The sequence below is a fragment of the Eurosta solidaginis genome, chromosome X (assembly GCF_040869045.1).
Source record: "Eurosta solidaginis isolate ZX-2024a chromosome X, ASM4086904v1, whole genome shotgun sequence".
Taxonomy (NCBI): domain Eukaryota; kingdom Metazoa; phylum Arthropoda; class Insecta; order Diptera; family Tephritidae; genus Eurosta; species Eurosta solidaginis.
In genome coordinates this window covers 165,120,745-165,137,044 of record NC_090324.1, presented here as the reverse complement: position 1 = coordinate 165,137,044, position 16,300 = coordinate 165,120,745, and positions in this window count along the sequence as shown.

Genomic DNA, 16,300 nt, shown 5'->3' with positions numbered 1-16,300 from the left:
TCTTCTAGAAAACTTTCATACAAGCTATCATTTTTATAGAGTACTTGTTGCCGCAGCTCTAACAAGCGCCTCTAAAATTTGACTGTTAGTTTAGAATATGAAAACCAATATATGATCAACATTTTCTAATTTAACTAACAGTCTTACTAGGAATTATATCAAATATCAACACTTGATGTATTAATATTTGAGTTAATAAGCTTAAATTTGCTTATTTTTACTTAGTTTTGCTTAGCTAAAACTAATTTTCATACATTTTTATATGTGTGCGGCTCAGTGCAATGTTACCTCCTTGCACTTCATTGGTCGCAACACATTTTTCGTATGAGAAATTTTCTCATACTAATATTTGACTGTTAGTTTAGAATATGAAAACCATTATATGATCAACATCTTCTAATTTAACTAACAGTCTTACTAGGAATTATATCAAATATCAACACTTTGATGTATTAATATTTGATTTAATAAGCTTAAATTTGCTTACTTTTACTTAGTTTTGCTTAGCTAAAACTAATTTTCATACATTTTTATATGTGCGCGGCCTCAGTGCAATGTTACCTACTTGCACTTCATTGGTCGCAACACATTTTAAAAGTAAGATGACGAGGCATTTGGCGATCTTAAGAGAGTCATAGTTACTCCCGCCACCGTTTGTTTAACCGCACCTACTTTAATTTCTTCACTTTTTCATTTCTTCTAGGAAACTTTCATACAAGCATCATTTTTATAGAGTACTTGTTGCCGCAGCTCTAACAAGCGCCTCTAAAATTTGACTGTTAGTTTAGAATATGAAAACCATTATATGATCAACATATTCTAATTTAACTAACAGTCTTACTAGGAATTATATCAAATATCAACACTTTGATGTATTAATATTTAATTTAATAAGCTTAAATTTGCTTATTTTTACTTAGTTTTGCTTAGCTAAAACTAATTTTCATACATTTTTATATGTGTGCGGCCTCAGTGCAATGTTACCTTCTTGCACTTCATTGGACGCAACACATTTTTCGTATGAGAAATTTTCTCATACTAAAATTTGACTGTTAGTTTAGAATATGAAAACCATTATATGATCAACATCTTCTAATTTAACTAACAGTCTTACTAGGAATTATATCAAATATCAACACTTTGATGTATTAATATTTGATTTAATAAGCTTAAATTTGCTTATTTTTACTTAGTTTTGCTTAGCTAAAACTAATTTTCATACATTTTTATATGTGCGCGGCCTCAGTGCAATGTTACCTACTTGCACTTCATTGGTCGCAACACATTTTAAAAGTAAGATGACGAGGCATTTGGCGATCTTAAGAGAGTCATAGTTACTCCCGCCACCGTTTGTTTACCCGCACTTACTTTAATTTCTTCACTTTTGCAATTCTTTCAGTAAACTTAATTCTTCTAGGAAATTTAATTAATAAAATATTTTAAAAAGCATCTGCTTGCTTCTTGATGATGAGTAAAGTTAACATACAAGTTTTTTTTAGAAACACATTGAAGTCAAAATTTTCATACATGTTATTTTTTATATGTGCGCGGCCGCAACACATTTTAATAGTATTTTGAAAATTTTAAAACTTTCATATATGTACTAATTAGTACTTGTATGAGAAACTTTCTCATACTAAAATTTGACAGTTAGTTTAGAATATGAAAACCAATATATGATCAACATTTTCTAATTTAACTAACAGTCTTACTAGGAATTATATCAAATATCAACACTTGATGTATTAATATTTGAGTTAATAAGCTTAAATTTGCTTATTTTTACTTAGTTTTGCTTAGCTAAAACTAATTTTCATACATTTTTATATGTGTGCGGCCTCAGTGCAATGTTACCTCCTTGCACTTCATTGGTCGCAACACATTTTTCGTATGAGAAATTTTCTCATACTAAAATTTTGACTGTTAGTTTAGAATATGAAAACCATTATATGATCAACATCTTCTAATTTAACTAACAGTCTTACTAGGAATTATATCAAATATCAACACTTTGATGTATTAATATTTGAGTTAATAAGCTTAAATTTGCTTATTTTTACTTAGTTTTGCTTAGCTAAAACTAATTTTCATACATTTTTTATATGTGCGCGGCCTCAGTGCAATGCTAGTTTGCACTTCGTTAGTCGCAACACAAAGTTTTCATACGTTTAATTGTTTTTACCTTGCATTTCGATAGTAGAAACACATTTTTGAAGTATTTCGAAAATTTCAAAACTTTCATATAAGTAGATGTTAGTACTTGTATGAAACTTTGTCAGTGTCTGTTAGCTTCGCTTAGTGGTTTTGTATGGCTGACCAAAGTTTTCATACGTTTAAGTGTTTTTAGCTTGCATTTCGTTAGCAGCAACACATTTTTTAAGTATTTTGAAAATTTCAAAACTTTCATATAAGTAGATGTTGGTACTTGTATGAAACTTTGTCAGTGCCAGTTAGCTACGCTTAGTGGTTTTGTATGGCTGACCAAAGTTTTCATACATTACCTAAAATTGTTTTCTGACTCGCTCACCTCACATGGCGAAAAATGTATGAAGATACAAACTTTCATACAAGTACAAGATACAAACTTTCATACAAGTACAAAGTTTCATACAAGTAGAAACTTTCATACAAATACAAACTTCCAAACAAGTACAAAGTTTCATACAAGTAGAAACTTTCATACAAGTACAAACTGTACTTGTATGGAAGTTTGTACTTGTATGAAACTTTGTTAGTGTCTTTTAGCTTCGCTTAGTGGTTTTGTATGGCTGACCAAAGTTTTCATACGTTTAAGTGTTTTTAGCTTGCATTTCGTTAGCAGCAACACATTTTTTAAGTATTTTGAAAATTTCAAAACTTTCATATAAGTAGATGTTAGTACTTGTATGAAACTTTGTCAGTGTCTGTTAGCTACGCTTAGTGGTTTTGTATGGCTGACCAAAGTTTTCATACGTTTAAGTGTTTTTAGCTTGCATTTCGTTAGCAGCAACACATTTTTTAAGTATTTTGAAAATTTCAAAACTTTCATATAAGTAGATGTTAGTACTTGTATGAAACTTTGTCAGTGCCTGTTAGCTACGCTTAGTGGTTTTGTATGGCTGACCAAAGTTTTCATACGTTTAAGTGTCTTTAGCTTGCATTTCGTTAGCAGCAACACATTTTTTAAGTATTTTGAAAATTTCAAAACTTTCATATAAGTAGATGTTAGTACTTGTATGAAACTTTGTCAGTGTCTTTTAGCTTCGCTTAGTAGTTTTGTATGGCTGACCAAAGTTTTCATACGTTTAAGTGTTTTTAGCTTGTATTTCGTTAGCAGCAACACATTTTTTAAGTACTTTGAAAATTTCAAAACTTTCATATAATTAGATGTTAGTACTTGTATGAAACTTTGTCAGTGTCTGTTAGCTTCGCTTAGTGGTTTTGTATGGCTGACCAAAGTTTTCATACGTTTAAGTGTTTTTAGCTTGCATTTAGTTAGCAGCAACACATTTTTTAAGTATTTTGAAAATTTCAAAACTTTCATATAAGTAGATGTTAGTACTTGTATGAAACTTTGTTAGTGTCTGTTAGCTTCGCTTAGTGGTTTTGTATGGCTGACCAAAGTTTTCATACGTTTAACTGTTTTTAGCTTGCATTTCGATAGTAGCAACACATTCTTGAAGTATTTTGAAAATTTCAAAACTTTCATATAAGTAGATGTTAGTACTTGTATGAAACTTTGTCAGTGTCTGTTAGCTACGCTTAGTGGTTTTGTATGGCTGACCAAAGTTTTCATACGTTTATTAAAATTGTTTTCTGACTCGCTCACCTCACATGACGAAAAATGTATGAAGATACAAACTTTCATACAACTACAAGATACAAACTTTCATACAAGTACAAAGTTTCATACAAGTAGAAACTTTCATACAAATACAAACTTCCAAACAAGTACAAAGTTTCATACAAGTAGAAACTTTCATACAAGTACAAACTGTACTTGTATGGAAGTTTGTACTTGTATGAAACTTTGTCAGTGTTTGTTAGCTTCGCTTAGTGGTTTTGTATGGCTGACCAAAGTTTTCATACGTTTAAGTGTTTTTAGCTTGCATTTCGTTAGCAGCAACATATTTTTTAAGTATTTTGAAAATTTCAAAACTTTCATATAAGTAGATGTTAGTACTTGTATGAAACTTTGTCAGTGCCTGTTAGCTTCGCTTAGTGGTTTTGTATGGCTGACCAAAGTTTTCATACGTTTAAGTGTTTTTAGCTTGCATTTCGTTAGCAGCAACACATTTTTTAAGTATTTTGAAAATTTCAAAACTTTCATATAAGTAGATGTTAGTACTTGTATGAAACTTTGTCAGTGTCTGTTAGCTACGCTTAGTGGTTTTGTATGGCTGACCAAAGTTTTCATACGTTTAAGTGTTTTTAGCTTGCATTTCGTTAGCAGCAACACATTTTTTAAGTATTTTGAAAATTTCAAAACTTTCATATAAGTAGATGTTAGTACTTGTATGAAACTTTGTCAGTGTCTGTTAGCTTCGCTTAGTGGTTTTGTATGGCTGACCAAAGTTTTCATACGTTTAAGTGTTTTTAGCTTGCATTTCGTTAGCAGCAACACATTTTTTAAGTATTTTGAAAATTTCAAAACTTTCATATAAGTAGATGTTAGTACTTGTATGAAACTTTGTCAGTGTCTTTTAGCTTCGCTTAGTGGTTTTGTATGGCTGACCAAAGTTCTCATACGTTTAAGTGTTTTTAGCTTGCATTTCATTAGCAGCAACAGTACTTGTATGAAACTTTGTCAGTGTCTGTTAGCTTCGCTTAGTGGTTTTGTATGGCTGACCAAAGTTTTCATACGTTTAAGTGTTTTTAGCTTGCATTTCGTTAGCAGCAACACATTTTTTAAGTATTTTGAAAATTTCAAAACTTTCATATAAGTAGATGTTAGTACTTGTATGAAACTTTGTCAGTGTCTGTTAGCTACGCTTAGTGGTTTTGTATGGCTGATCAAAGTTTTCATACGTTTAAGTGTTTTTAGCTTGCATTTCGTTAGCAGCAACACATTTTTTAAGTATTTTGAAAATTTCAAAACTTTCATATAAGTAGATGTTAGTACTTGTATGAAACTTTGTCAGTGTCTGTTAGCTTCGCTTAGTGGTTTTGTATGGCTGACCAAAGTTTTCATACGTTTAAGTGTTTTTAGCTTGCATTTCGTTAGCAGCAACACATTTTTTAAGTATTTTGAAAATTTCAAAACTTTCATATAAGTAGACGTTAGTACTTGTATGAAACTTTTTCAGTGTCTGTTAGCTACGCTTAGTGGTTTTGTATGGCTGACCAAAGTTTTCATACGTTTAAGTGTTTTTAGCTTGCATTTCGTTAGCAGCAACACATTTTTTAAGTACTTTGAAAATTTCAAAACTTTCATATAAGTAGATGTTAGTACTTGTATGAAACTTTGTCAGTGTCTGTTAGCTTCGCTTAGTGGTTTTGTATGGCTGACCAAAGTTTTCATACGTTTAAGTGTTTTTAGCTTGCATTTCGTTAGCAGCAACACATTTTTTAAGTATTTTGAAAATTTCAAAACTTTCATATAAGTAGATGTTAGTACTTGTATGAAACTTTGTCAGTGCTTGTTGGCTTCGCTTAGTGGTTTTGTATGGCTGACCAAAGTTTTCATACGTTTAAGTGTTTTTAGCTTGCATTTCGTTAGCAGCAACACATTTTTTAAGTACTTTGAAAATTTCAAAACTTTCATATAAGTAGATGTTAGTACTTGTATGAAACTTTGTCAGTGTCTGTTAGCTTCGCTTAGTGGTTTTGTATGGCTGACCAAAGTTTTCATACGTTTAAGTGTTTTTAGCTTGCATTTCGTTAGCAGCAACACATTTTTTAAGTATTTTGAAAATTTCAAAACTTTCATATAAGTAGATGTTAGTACTTGTATGAAACTTTGTCAGTGTCTTTTAGCTTCGCTCAGTGGTTTTGTATGGCTGACCAAAGTTCTCATACGTTTAAGTGTTTTTAGCTTGCATTTCATTAGCAGCAACAGTACTTGTATGAAACTTTGTCAGTGTCTGTTAGCTTCGCTTAGTGGTTTTGTATGGCTGACCAAAGTTTTCATACGTTTAAGTGTTTTTAGCTTGCATTTCGTTAGCAGCAACACATTTTTTAAGTATTTTGAAAATTTCAAAACTTTCATATAAGTAGATGTTAGTACTTGTATGAAACTTTGTCAGTGTCTTTTAGCTTCGCTTAGTGGTTTTGTATGGCTGACCAAAGTTCTCATACGTTTAAGTGTTTTTAGCTTGCATTTCATTAGCAGCAACACATTTTTTAAGTATTTTGAAAATTTCAAAACTTTCATATAAGTAGATGTTAGTACTTGTATGAAACTTTGTCAGTGTCTGTTAGCTTCGCTTAGTGGTTTTGTATGGCTGACCAAAGTTTTCATACGTTTAAGTGTTTTTAGCTTGCATTTCGTTAGCAGCAACACATTTTTTAAGTATTTTGAAAATTTCAAAACTTTCATATAAGTAGACGTTAGTACTTGTATGAAACTTTTTCAGTGTCTGTTAGCTACGCTTAGTGGTTTTGTATGGCTGACCAAAGTTTTCATACGTTTAAGTGTTTTTAGCTTGCATTTCGTTAGCAGCAACACATTTTTTAAGTACTTTGAAAATTTCAAAACTTTCATATAAGTAGATGTTAGTACTTGTATGAAACTTTGTCAGTGTCTGTTAGCTTCGCTTAGTGGTTTTGTATGGCTGACCAAAGTTTTCATACGTTTAAGTGTTTTTAGCTTGCATTTCGTTAGCAGCAACACATTTTTTAAGTATTTTGAAAATTTCAAAACTTTCATATAAGTAGATGTTAGTACTTGTATGAAACTTTGTCAGTGCTTGTTGGCTTCGCTTAGTGGTTTTGTATGGCTGACCAAAGTTTTCATACGTTTAAGTGTTTTTAGCTTGCATTTCATTAGTAGCAACACATTTTTTAAGTATTTTAAAAATTTCAAAACTTTCATATAAGTAGATGTCAGTACTAGTATGAAACTTTGTCAGTGTCTGGTAGCTACGCTTAGTGGTTTTGTATGGCTGACCAAAGTTTTCATACGTTCCTTAAAATTGTTTTCTGACCCGCTCACCTCACATGACGAAAAATGTATGAAGATACAAACTTCCATACAAGTACAAGATACAAACTTTCATACAAGTACAAAGTTTCATACAAGTAGAAACTTTCATACAAATACAAACTTCCAAACAAGTACAAAGTTTCATACAAGTAGAAACTTTCATACAAGTACAAACTGTACTTGTATGGAAGTTTGTACTTGTATGAAACTTTGTCAGTGTTTGTTAGCTTCGCTTAGTGGTTTTGTATGGCTGACCAAAGTTTTCATACGTTTAAGTGTTTTTAGCTTGCATTTCGTTAGCAGCAACATATTTTTTAAGTATTTTGAAAATTTCAAAACTTTCATATAAGTAGATGTTAGTACTTGTATGAAACTTTGTCAGTGTCTGTTAGCTTCGCTTAGTGGTTTTGTATGGCTGACCAAAGTTTTCATACGTTTAAGTGTTTTTAGCTTGCATTTAGTTAGCAGCAACACATTTTTTAAGTATTTTGAAAATTTCAAAACTTTCATATAAGTAGATGTTAGTACTTGTATGAAACTTTGTCAGTGTCTGTTAGCTACGCTTAGTGGTTTTGTATGGCTGACCAAAGTTTTCATACGTTTAAGTGTTTTTAGCTTGCATTTCGTTAGCAGCAACATATTTTTTAAGTATTTTGAAAATTTCAAAACTTTCATATAAGTAGATGTTAGTACTTGTATGAAACTTTGTCAGTGCCTGTTAGCTTCGCTTAGTGGTTTTGTATGGCTGACCAAAGTTTTCATACGTTTAAGTGTTTTTATCTTGCATTTCGTTAGCAGCAACACATTTTTTAAGTATTTTGAAAATTTCAAAACTTTCATATAAGTAGATGTTAGTACTTGTATGAAACTTTGTCAGTGTCTGTTAGCTACGCTTAGTGGTTTTGTATGGCTGACCAAAGTTTTCATACGTTTAAGTGTTTTTAGCTTGCATTTCGTTAGCAGCAACACATTTTTTAAGTATTTTGAAAATTTCAAAACTTTCATATAAGTAGATGTTAGTACTTGTATGAAACTTTGTCAGTGTCTTTTAGCTTCGCTTAGTGGTTTTGTATGGCTGACCAAAGTTTTCATACGTTTAAGTGTTTTTAGCTTGCATTTCGTTAGCAGCAACACATTTTTTAAGTATTTTGAAAATTTCAAAACTTTCATATAAGTAGATGTTAGTACTTGTATGAAACTTTGTCAGTGTCTGTTAGCTTCGCTTAATGGTTTTGTATGGCTGACCAAAGTTTTCATACGTTTAAGTGTTTTTAGCTTGCATTTCGATAGTAGCAACACATTTTTTAAGTATTTTGAAAATTTCAAAACTTTCATATAAGTAGATGTCAGTACTTGTATGAAACTTTGTCAGTGTCTGTTAGCTTCGCTTAGTGGTTTTGTATGGCTGACCAAAGTTTTCATACGTTTAAGTGTTTTTAGCTTGCATTTCGTTAGCAGCAACACATTTTTTAAGTATTTTGAAAATTTCAAAACTTTCATATAAGTAGATGTTAGTACTTGTATGAAACTTTGTCAGTGTCTGTTAGCTTCGCTTAGTGGTTTTGTATGGGCTGACCAAAGTTTTCATACGTTTAAGTGTTTTTAGCTTGCATTTCGTTAGCAGCAACACATTTTTTTAAGTATTTTGAAAATTTCAAAACTTTCATATAAGTAGATGTTAGTACTTGTATGAAACTTTGTCAGTGTCTGTTAGCTACGCTTAGTGGTTTTGTATGGCTGACAAAAGTTTTCATACGTTTAAGTGTTTTTAGCTTGCATTTCGTTAGCAGCAACACATTTTTTAAGTATTTTGAAAATTTCAAAACTTTCATATAAGTAGATGTTAGTACTTGTATGAAACTTTGTCAGTGCCTGTTAGCTTTGCTTAGTGGTTTTGTATGGCTGACCAAATTTTTCATACGTTTAAGTGTTTTTAGCTTGCATTTCGATAGTAGCAACACATTTTTGAAGTATTTTGAAAATTTCAAAACTTTCATATAAGTAGATGTTAGTACTTGTATGAAACTTTGTCAGTGTCTGTTAGCATCGCTTAGTGGTTTTGTATGGCTCACCAAAGTTTTCATACGTTTAAGTGTTTTTAGCTTGCATTTCGTTAGCAGCAACACATTTTTTAAGTATTTTGAAAATTTCAAAACTTTCATATAAGTAGATGTAAGTACTTGTATGAAACTTTGTCAGTGTCTGTTAGCTTCGCTTAGTGGTTTTGTATGGCTGACCAAAGTTTTCATACGTTTAAGTGTTTTTAGCTTGCATTTCGATAGTAGCAACACATTTTTTAAGTATTTTGAAAATTTCAAAACTTTCATATAAGTAGATGTTAGTACTTGTATGAAACTTTGTCAGTGCCTGTTAGCTTCGCTTAGTGGTTTTGTATGGCTGACCAAAGTTTTCATACGTTTAAGTGTTTTTAGCTTGCATTTAGTTAGCAGCAACACATTTTTTAAGTATTTTGAAAATTTCAAAACTTTCATATAAGTAGATGTTAGTACTTGTATGAAACTTTGTCAGTGCCTGTTAGCTTCGCTTAGTGGTTTTGTATGGCTGACCAAAGTTTTCATACGTTTAAGTGTTTTTAGCTTGCATTTCATTAGTAGCAACACATTTTTTAAGTATTTTGAAAATTTCAAAACTTTCATATAAGTAGATGTCAGTACTAGTATGAAACTTTGTCAGTGTCTGGTAGCTACGCTTAGTGGTTTTGTATGGCTGACCAAAGTTTTCATACGTTCCTTAAAATTGTTTTCTGACCCGCTCACCTCACATGACGAAAAATGTATGAAGATACAAACTTTCATACAAGTACAAGATACAAACTTTCATACAAGTACAAAGTTTCATACAAGTAGAAACTTTCATACAAGTACAAACTTCCATACAAGTACAAAGTTTCATACAAGTAGAAAAAAGTTTCATACAAGTTCACTTGTATGAAAGTTTCTACTTGTATGAAACTTTGTACTTGTATGAAAGTTTCTACTTGTATGAAACTTTGTACTTGTTTGGAAGTATGAAACTTTTTAATACGTTGTTGTTGTTGTTGTTGTTGTTGGTGTTGTTGTTGGTTTTGGTGTTGTTGTTGTTGTTATATTGAACATTTTTATTAACAAGTAGAAAAAAGTTTCATACAAGTAGAAAAAAGTTTCATACAAGTACAAATTTCCAACCAGTACAAAGTTTCATACAAGTAGAAAAAAGTTTCATACAAGTAAAAACTTCCATACAAGTACAAAGTTTCATACAAGTAGAAAAAGTTTCATACAAGTACAAACTTCCATACAAGTACAAAGTTTCATACAAGTAGAAAAAAGTTTCATACAAGTAGAAAAAAGTTTCATACAAGTACAAACTTCCATACAAGTACAAAGTTTCATACAAGTAGAGAAAAGTTTCATACAAGTACAAACTTCCATACAAGTACAAAGTTTCATACAAGTAGAAAAAGTTCCATACAAGTACAAAGTTTCATACAAGTAGAAAAAGTTTCATACAAGTACAAAAGTTTCATACAAGTACGCTTGGAAACCCTCACATGACCAAAAATGTATGAAAAATACAAGTTTTATAATGTGTTGAATTTTTACCAATAATACCATGTTGGTTTCTTTAGTAAACTAACTAGGCAATATCATCGAAAATATGATAAATTGTCCATATTGAATTTTTCATATATTTTCTGTCAAGTGAGGTAATAATTTAATATTTTTATACTTATATGAAGATTTTCCTTTGTACTTATATTAATAAAAATGTTCAATATAACAACAACAACAACAACAACACCATCAACAACAACAACAACAACAACAACAACAACAACGTATTAAAAAGTTTCATACAAGTAAGGTAATAATTTAATATTTTTATACTTATATGAAGATTTTCCTTTGTACTTATATTAATAAAAATGTTCAATATAACAACAACCACAACAACAACACCAACAACAACAACAACAACAACAACAACAACAACAACAACGTATTAAAAAGTTTCATACAAGTAAGGTAATAATTTAATATTTTTATACTTATATGAAGATTTTCCTTTGTACTTATATTAATAAAAATGTTCAATATAACAACAACAACAACACCAAAACCAACAACAACAACAACAACAACAACAACAACAACGTATTAAAAAGTTTCATACTTCCAAATGTTCCATATTGTTTTTAGCTTGCATTTCGTTAGCAGCAACACATTTTTTAAGTATTTTGAAAATTTCAAAACTTTCATATAAGTAGATGTTAGTACTTGTATGAAACTTTGTCAGTGTCTGTTAGCTTCGCTTAGTGGTTTTGTATGGCTGACCAAAGTTTTCATACGTTTAAGTGTTTTTAGCTTGCATTTCGTTAGCAGCAACACATTTTTTAAGTATTTTGAAAATTTCAAAACTTTCATATAAGTAGATGTTAGTACTTGTATGAAACTTTGTCAGTGTCTGTTAGCTACGCTTAGTGGTTTTGTATGGCTGACCAAAGTTTTCATACGTTTAAGTGTTTTTAGCTTGCATTTCGTTAGCAGCAACACATTTTTTAAGTATTTTGAAAATTTCAAAACTTTCATATAAGTAGATGTTAGTACTTGTATGAAACTTTGTCAGTGTCTGTTAGCTTCGCTTAGTGGTTTTGTATGGCTGACCAAAGTTTTCATACGTTTAAGTGTTTTTAGCTTGCATTTCGTTAGCAGCAACACATTTTTTAAGTATTTTGAAAATTTCAAAACTTTCATATAAGTAGATGTTAGTACTTGTATGAAACTTTGTCAGTGTCTGTTAGCTTCGCTTAGTAGTTTTGTATGGCTGACCAAAGTTTTCATACGTTTAAGTGTTTTTAGCTTGCATTTCGTTAGCAGCAACACATTTTTTAAGTATTTTGAAAATTTCAAAACTTTCATATAAGTAGATGTTAGTACTTGTATGAAACTTTGTCAGTGTCTGTTAGCTTCGCTTAGTGGTTTTGTATGGCTGACCAAAGTTTTCATACGTTTAAGTGTTTTTAGCTTGCATTTCGATAGTAGCAACACATTTTTGAAGTATTTTGAAAATTTCAAAACTTTCATATAAATAGATGTTAGTACTTGTATGAAACTTTGTCAGTGTCTGTTAGCTTCGCTTAGTGGTTTTGTATGGCTGACCAAAGTTTTCATACGTTTAAGTGTTTTTAGCTTGCATTTCGTTAGCAGCAACACATTTTTTAAGTATTTTGAAAATTTCAAAACTTTCATATAAGTAGATGTTAGTACTTGTATGAAACTTTGTCAGTGTCTGTTAGCTTCGCTTAGTGGTTTTGTATGGCTGACCAAAGTTTTCATACGTTTAAGTGTTTTTAGCTTGCATTTCGTTAGCAGCAACACATTTTTTAAGTATTTTGAAAATTTCAAAACTTTCATATAAGTAGACGTTAGTACTTGTATGAAACTTTGTCAGTGTCTGTTAGCTACGCTTAGTGGTTTTGTATGGCTGACCAAAGTTTACATACGTTTATTAAAATTGTTTTCTGACTCGCTCACCTCACATCACGAAAAATGTATGAAGATACAAACTTTCATACAACTACAAGATACAAACTTTCATACAAGTAGAAACTTTTCAGTACTTTCACAAGTACAAACTTCCAAACAAGTACAAAGTTTCATACAAGTAAAAACTTTCATACAAGTACAAACTGTACTTGTATGGAAGTTTGTACTTGTATGAAACTTTGTCAGTGTTTGTTAGCTTCGCTTAGTGGTTTTGTATGGCTGACCAAAGTTTTCATACGTTTAAGTGTTTTTAGCTTGCATTTCGTTAGCAGCAACACATTTTTTAAGTATTTTGAAAATTTCAAAACTTTCATATAAGTAGATGTTAGTACTTGTATGAAACTTTGTCAGTGTCTGTTAGCTTCGCTTAGTGGTTTTGTATGGCTGACCAAAGTTTTCATACGTTTAAGTGTTTTTAGCTTGCACTTCGTTAGAAGCAACACATTTTTTAAGTATTTTGAAAATTTCAAAACTTTCATATAAGTAGACGTTAGTACTTGTATGAAACTTTGTCAGTGTCTGTTAGCTACGCTTAGTGGTTTTGTATGGCTGACCAAAGTTTACATACGTTTATTAAAATTGTTTTCTGACTCGCTCACCTCACATCACGAAAAATGTATGAAGATACAAACTTTCATACAACTACAAGATACAAACTTTCATACAAGTAGAAACTTTTCAGTACTTTCACAAGTACAAACTTCCAAACAAGTACAAAGTTTCATACAAGTAAAAACTTTCATACAAGTACAAACTGTACTTGTATGGAAGTTTGTACTTGTATGAAACTTTGTCAGTGTTTGTTAGCTTCGCTTAGTGGTTTTGTATGGCTGACCAAAGTTTTCATACGTTTAAGTGTTTTTAGCTTGCATTTCGTTAGCAGCAACACATTTTTTAAGTATTTTGAAAATTTCAAAACTTTCATATAAGTAGATGTTAGTACTTGTATGAAACTTTGTCAGTGTCTGTTAGCTTCGCTTAGTGGTTTTGTATGGCTGACCAAAGTTTTCATACGTTTAAGTGTTTTTAGCTTGCACTTCGTTAGAAGCAACACATTTTTTAAGTATTTTGAAAATTTCAAAACTTTCATATAAGTAGATGTTAGTACTTGTATGAAACTTTGTCAGTGTCTGTTAGATTCGCTTAGTGGTTTTGTATGGCTGACCAAAGTTTTCATACGTTTAAGTGTTTTTAGCTTGCATTTCGTTAGCAGCAACATATTTTTTAAGTATTTTGAAAATTTCAAAACTTTCATATAAGTAGATGTTAGTACTTGTATGAAACTTTGTCAGTGTCTGTTAGCTTCGCTTAGTGGTTTTGTATGGCTGACCAAAGTTTTCATAGTTTTGAAAATTTCAAAACTCTCATATAAGTAGATGTTAGTACTTGTATGAAACTTTGTCAGTGTCTGTTAGCTACGCTTAGTGGTTTTATATGGCTGACCAAAGTTTTCATACGTTTAAGTGTTTTTAGCTTGCATTTCGTTAGCAGCAACATATTTTTTAAGTATTTTGAAAATTTCAAAACTTTCATATAAGTAGATGTTAGTACTTGTATGAAACTTTGTCAGTGTCTGTTAGCTTCGCTTAGTGGTTTTGTATGGCTGACCAAAGTTTTCATACGTTTAAGTGTTTTTAGCTTGCACTTCTTTAGCAGCAACACATTTTTAAGTATTTTGAAAATTTCAAAACTTTCATATAAGTAGATGTTAGTACTTGTATGAAACTTTGTCAGTGTCTGTTAGCTACGCTTAGTGGTTTTGTATGGCTGACCAAAGTTTTCATACGTTTAAGTGTTTTTAGCTTGCATTTCGATAGTAGCAACACATTTTTGAAGTATTTTAAAAATTTCAAAACTTTCATATAAGTAGATGTTAGTACTTGTATGAAACTTTGTCAGCGTCTGTTAGCTACGCTTAGTGGTTTTATATGGCTGACCAAAGTTTTCATACGTTTCTTAAAATTGTTTTCTGACCCGCTCACCTCACATGACGAAAAATGTATGAAGATACAAACTTTCATACAAGTACAAGATACAAACTTTCATACAAGTACAAAGTTTCATACAAGTAGAAACTTTCATACAAGTACAAACTTCCATACAAGTACAAAGTTTCATACAAGTAGAAACTTTCATACAAGTACAAACTTCCATACAAGTACAAAGTTTCATACAAGTAGAAACTTTCATACAAGTACAAACTTCCATACAAGTACAAAGTTTCATACAAGTAGAAAAAAGTTTCATACAAGTACAAACTTCCATACAAGTACAAAGTTTCATACAAGTAGAAAAAAGTTTCATACAAGTACTTGTATTTATAATATAATTTTCATACATTTTTATATGTGCGCGGCCTCAGTGCAATGCTAGTTTGCACTTCGTTAGTCGCAACACATTACAAAAGTATTTTGAAACTTTTAAAACTTTCATATATATACTTTCATATATATATGTTATGTTCGGACCTGTTAAGTTTTCTTGTGTTGAGTCAAATTATGCCGCAGGCTCCACTCCTGATAGTGCCCTTCCGTCAATTCCTTTAAGTTTCAGCTTTGCAACCATACTTCCCCCGGAGTCCAAAAGCTTTGGTTTCCCGGGAAGCGACTGAGAGAGCCGTAGCTACACCCAATCGCTAGCTCTAACTTTCGTTCTTAGTTTTTATAGAGGATTTGTCGCACCTAACAAACGCCTCTTTATATATAATTTTCATACATTTTTATATGTGCGCGGCCTCAGTGCAATGCTAGTTTGCACTTCGTTAGTCGCAACACATTTTAAAAGTTAGTTAACGAGGCATTTGGCGATCTTAAGGGAGTCATAATTACTCCCGCCACCGTTTACCCGCGCTTACTTTAATTTGGACACCGTAACATTACGTTCGGTTCATCCCACAGCGCCAGTTCTGCTTACCAAAAGTCGCCCACTGGGCACATTATATCATATAACTTCAACCTTCATATCAAAAAAGGTGAGGTTCTTACCCATTTAAAGTTTTTAGTTGTAGATGACCATACGATCTGCATGTTTATCTAGAGTTCAACCAATATAACAATCTATAAAGATCGCTTGGTTTTAGTCTAATAAAAGCACACGTTCCATAAGGTCCGTGTTTATATTATTGCATGTATTAGCTCTAGAATTACCACAGTTATCCAACTAACTGTTAATGATCGATCTATGGAACCATAACTGATGCCTTTTGCGGTTTCACTTTTAATTCGTGTGTACTTAGACATGCATGGCTTAATCTTTGAGGCAAGCATATAACTACTGGCAGGATCAACCAGAATTATATTTAAAAAATATAATAAAAATTATATTTTTTGTGTTTAATGTAAATAATATTACTCTGCATATGCAAACAATTTAAATAATGAAAGTGAACAAGTTATATATATATGAGCTTCGCTAATATATTTTGTGTAAGCGGCCTAGGTAAGGAAAACCTCACTTACTTTCATTGGTCGCTTAAAACACATCTGTATAAATATATCGACTTTATTAGCCCAAATATAATAAAGTTCAGCTAACAAAATTTTTGTTGCTTTATTTGTGCTGTGCTTCATTGTAATATTTCATTTACATTTTTCTCTTTGTAAATAATACTACCGTACAAGCAACAATTTAA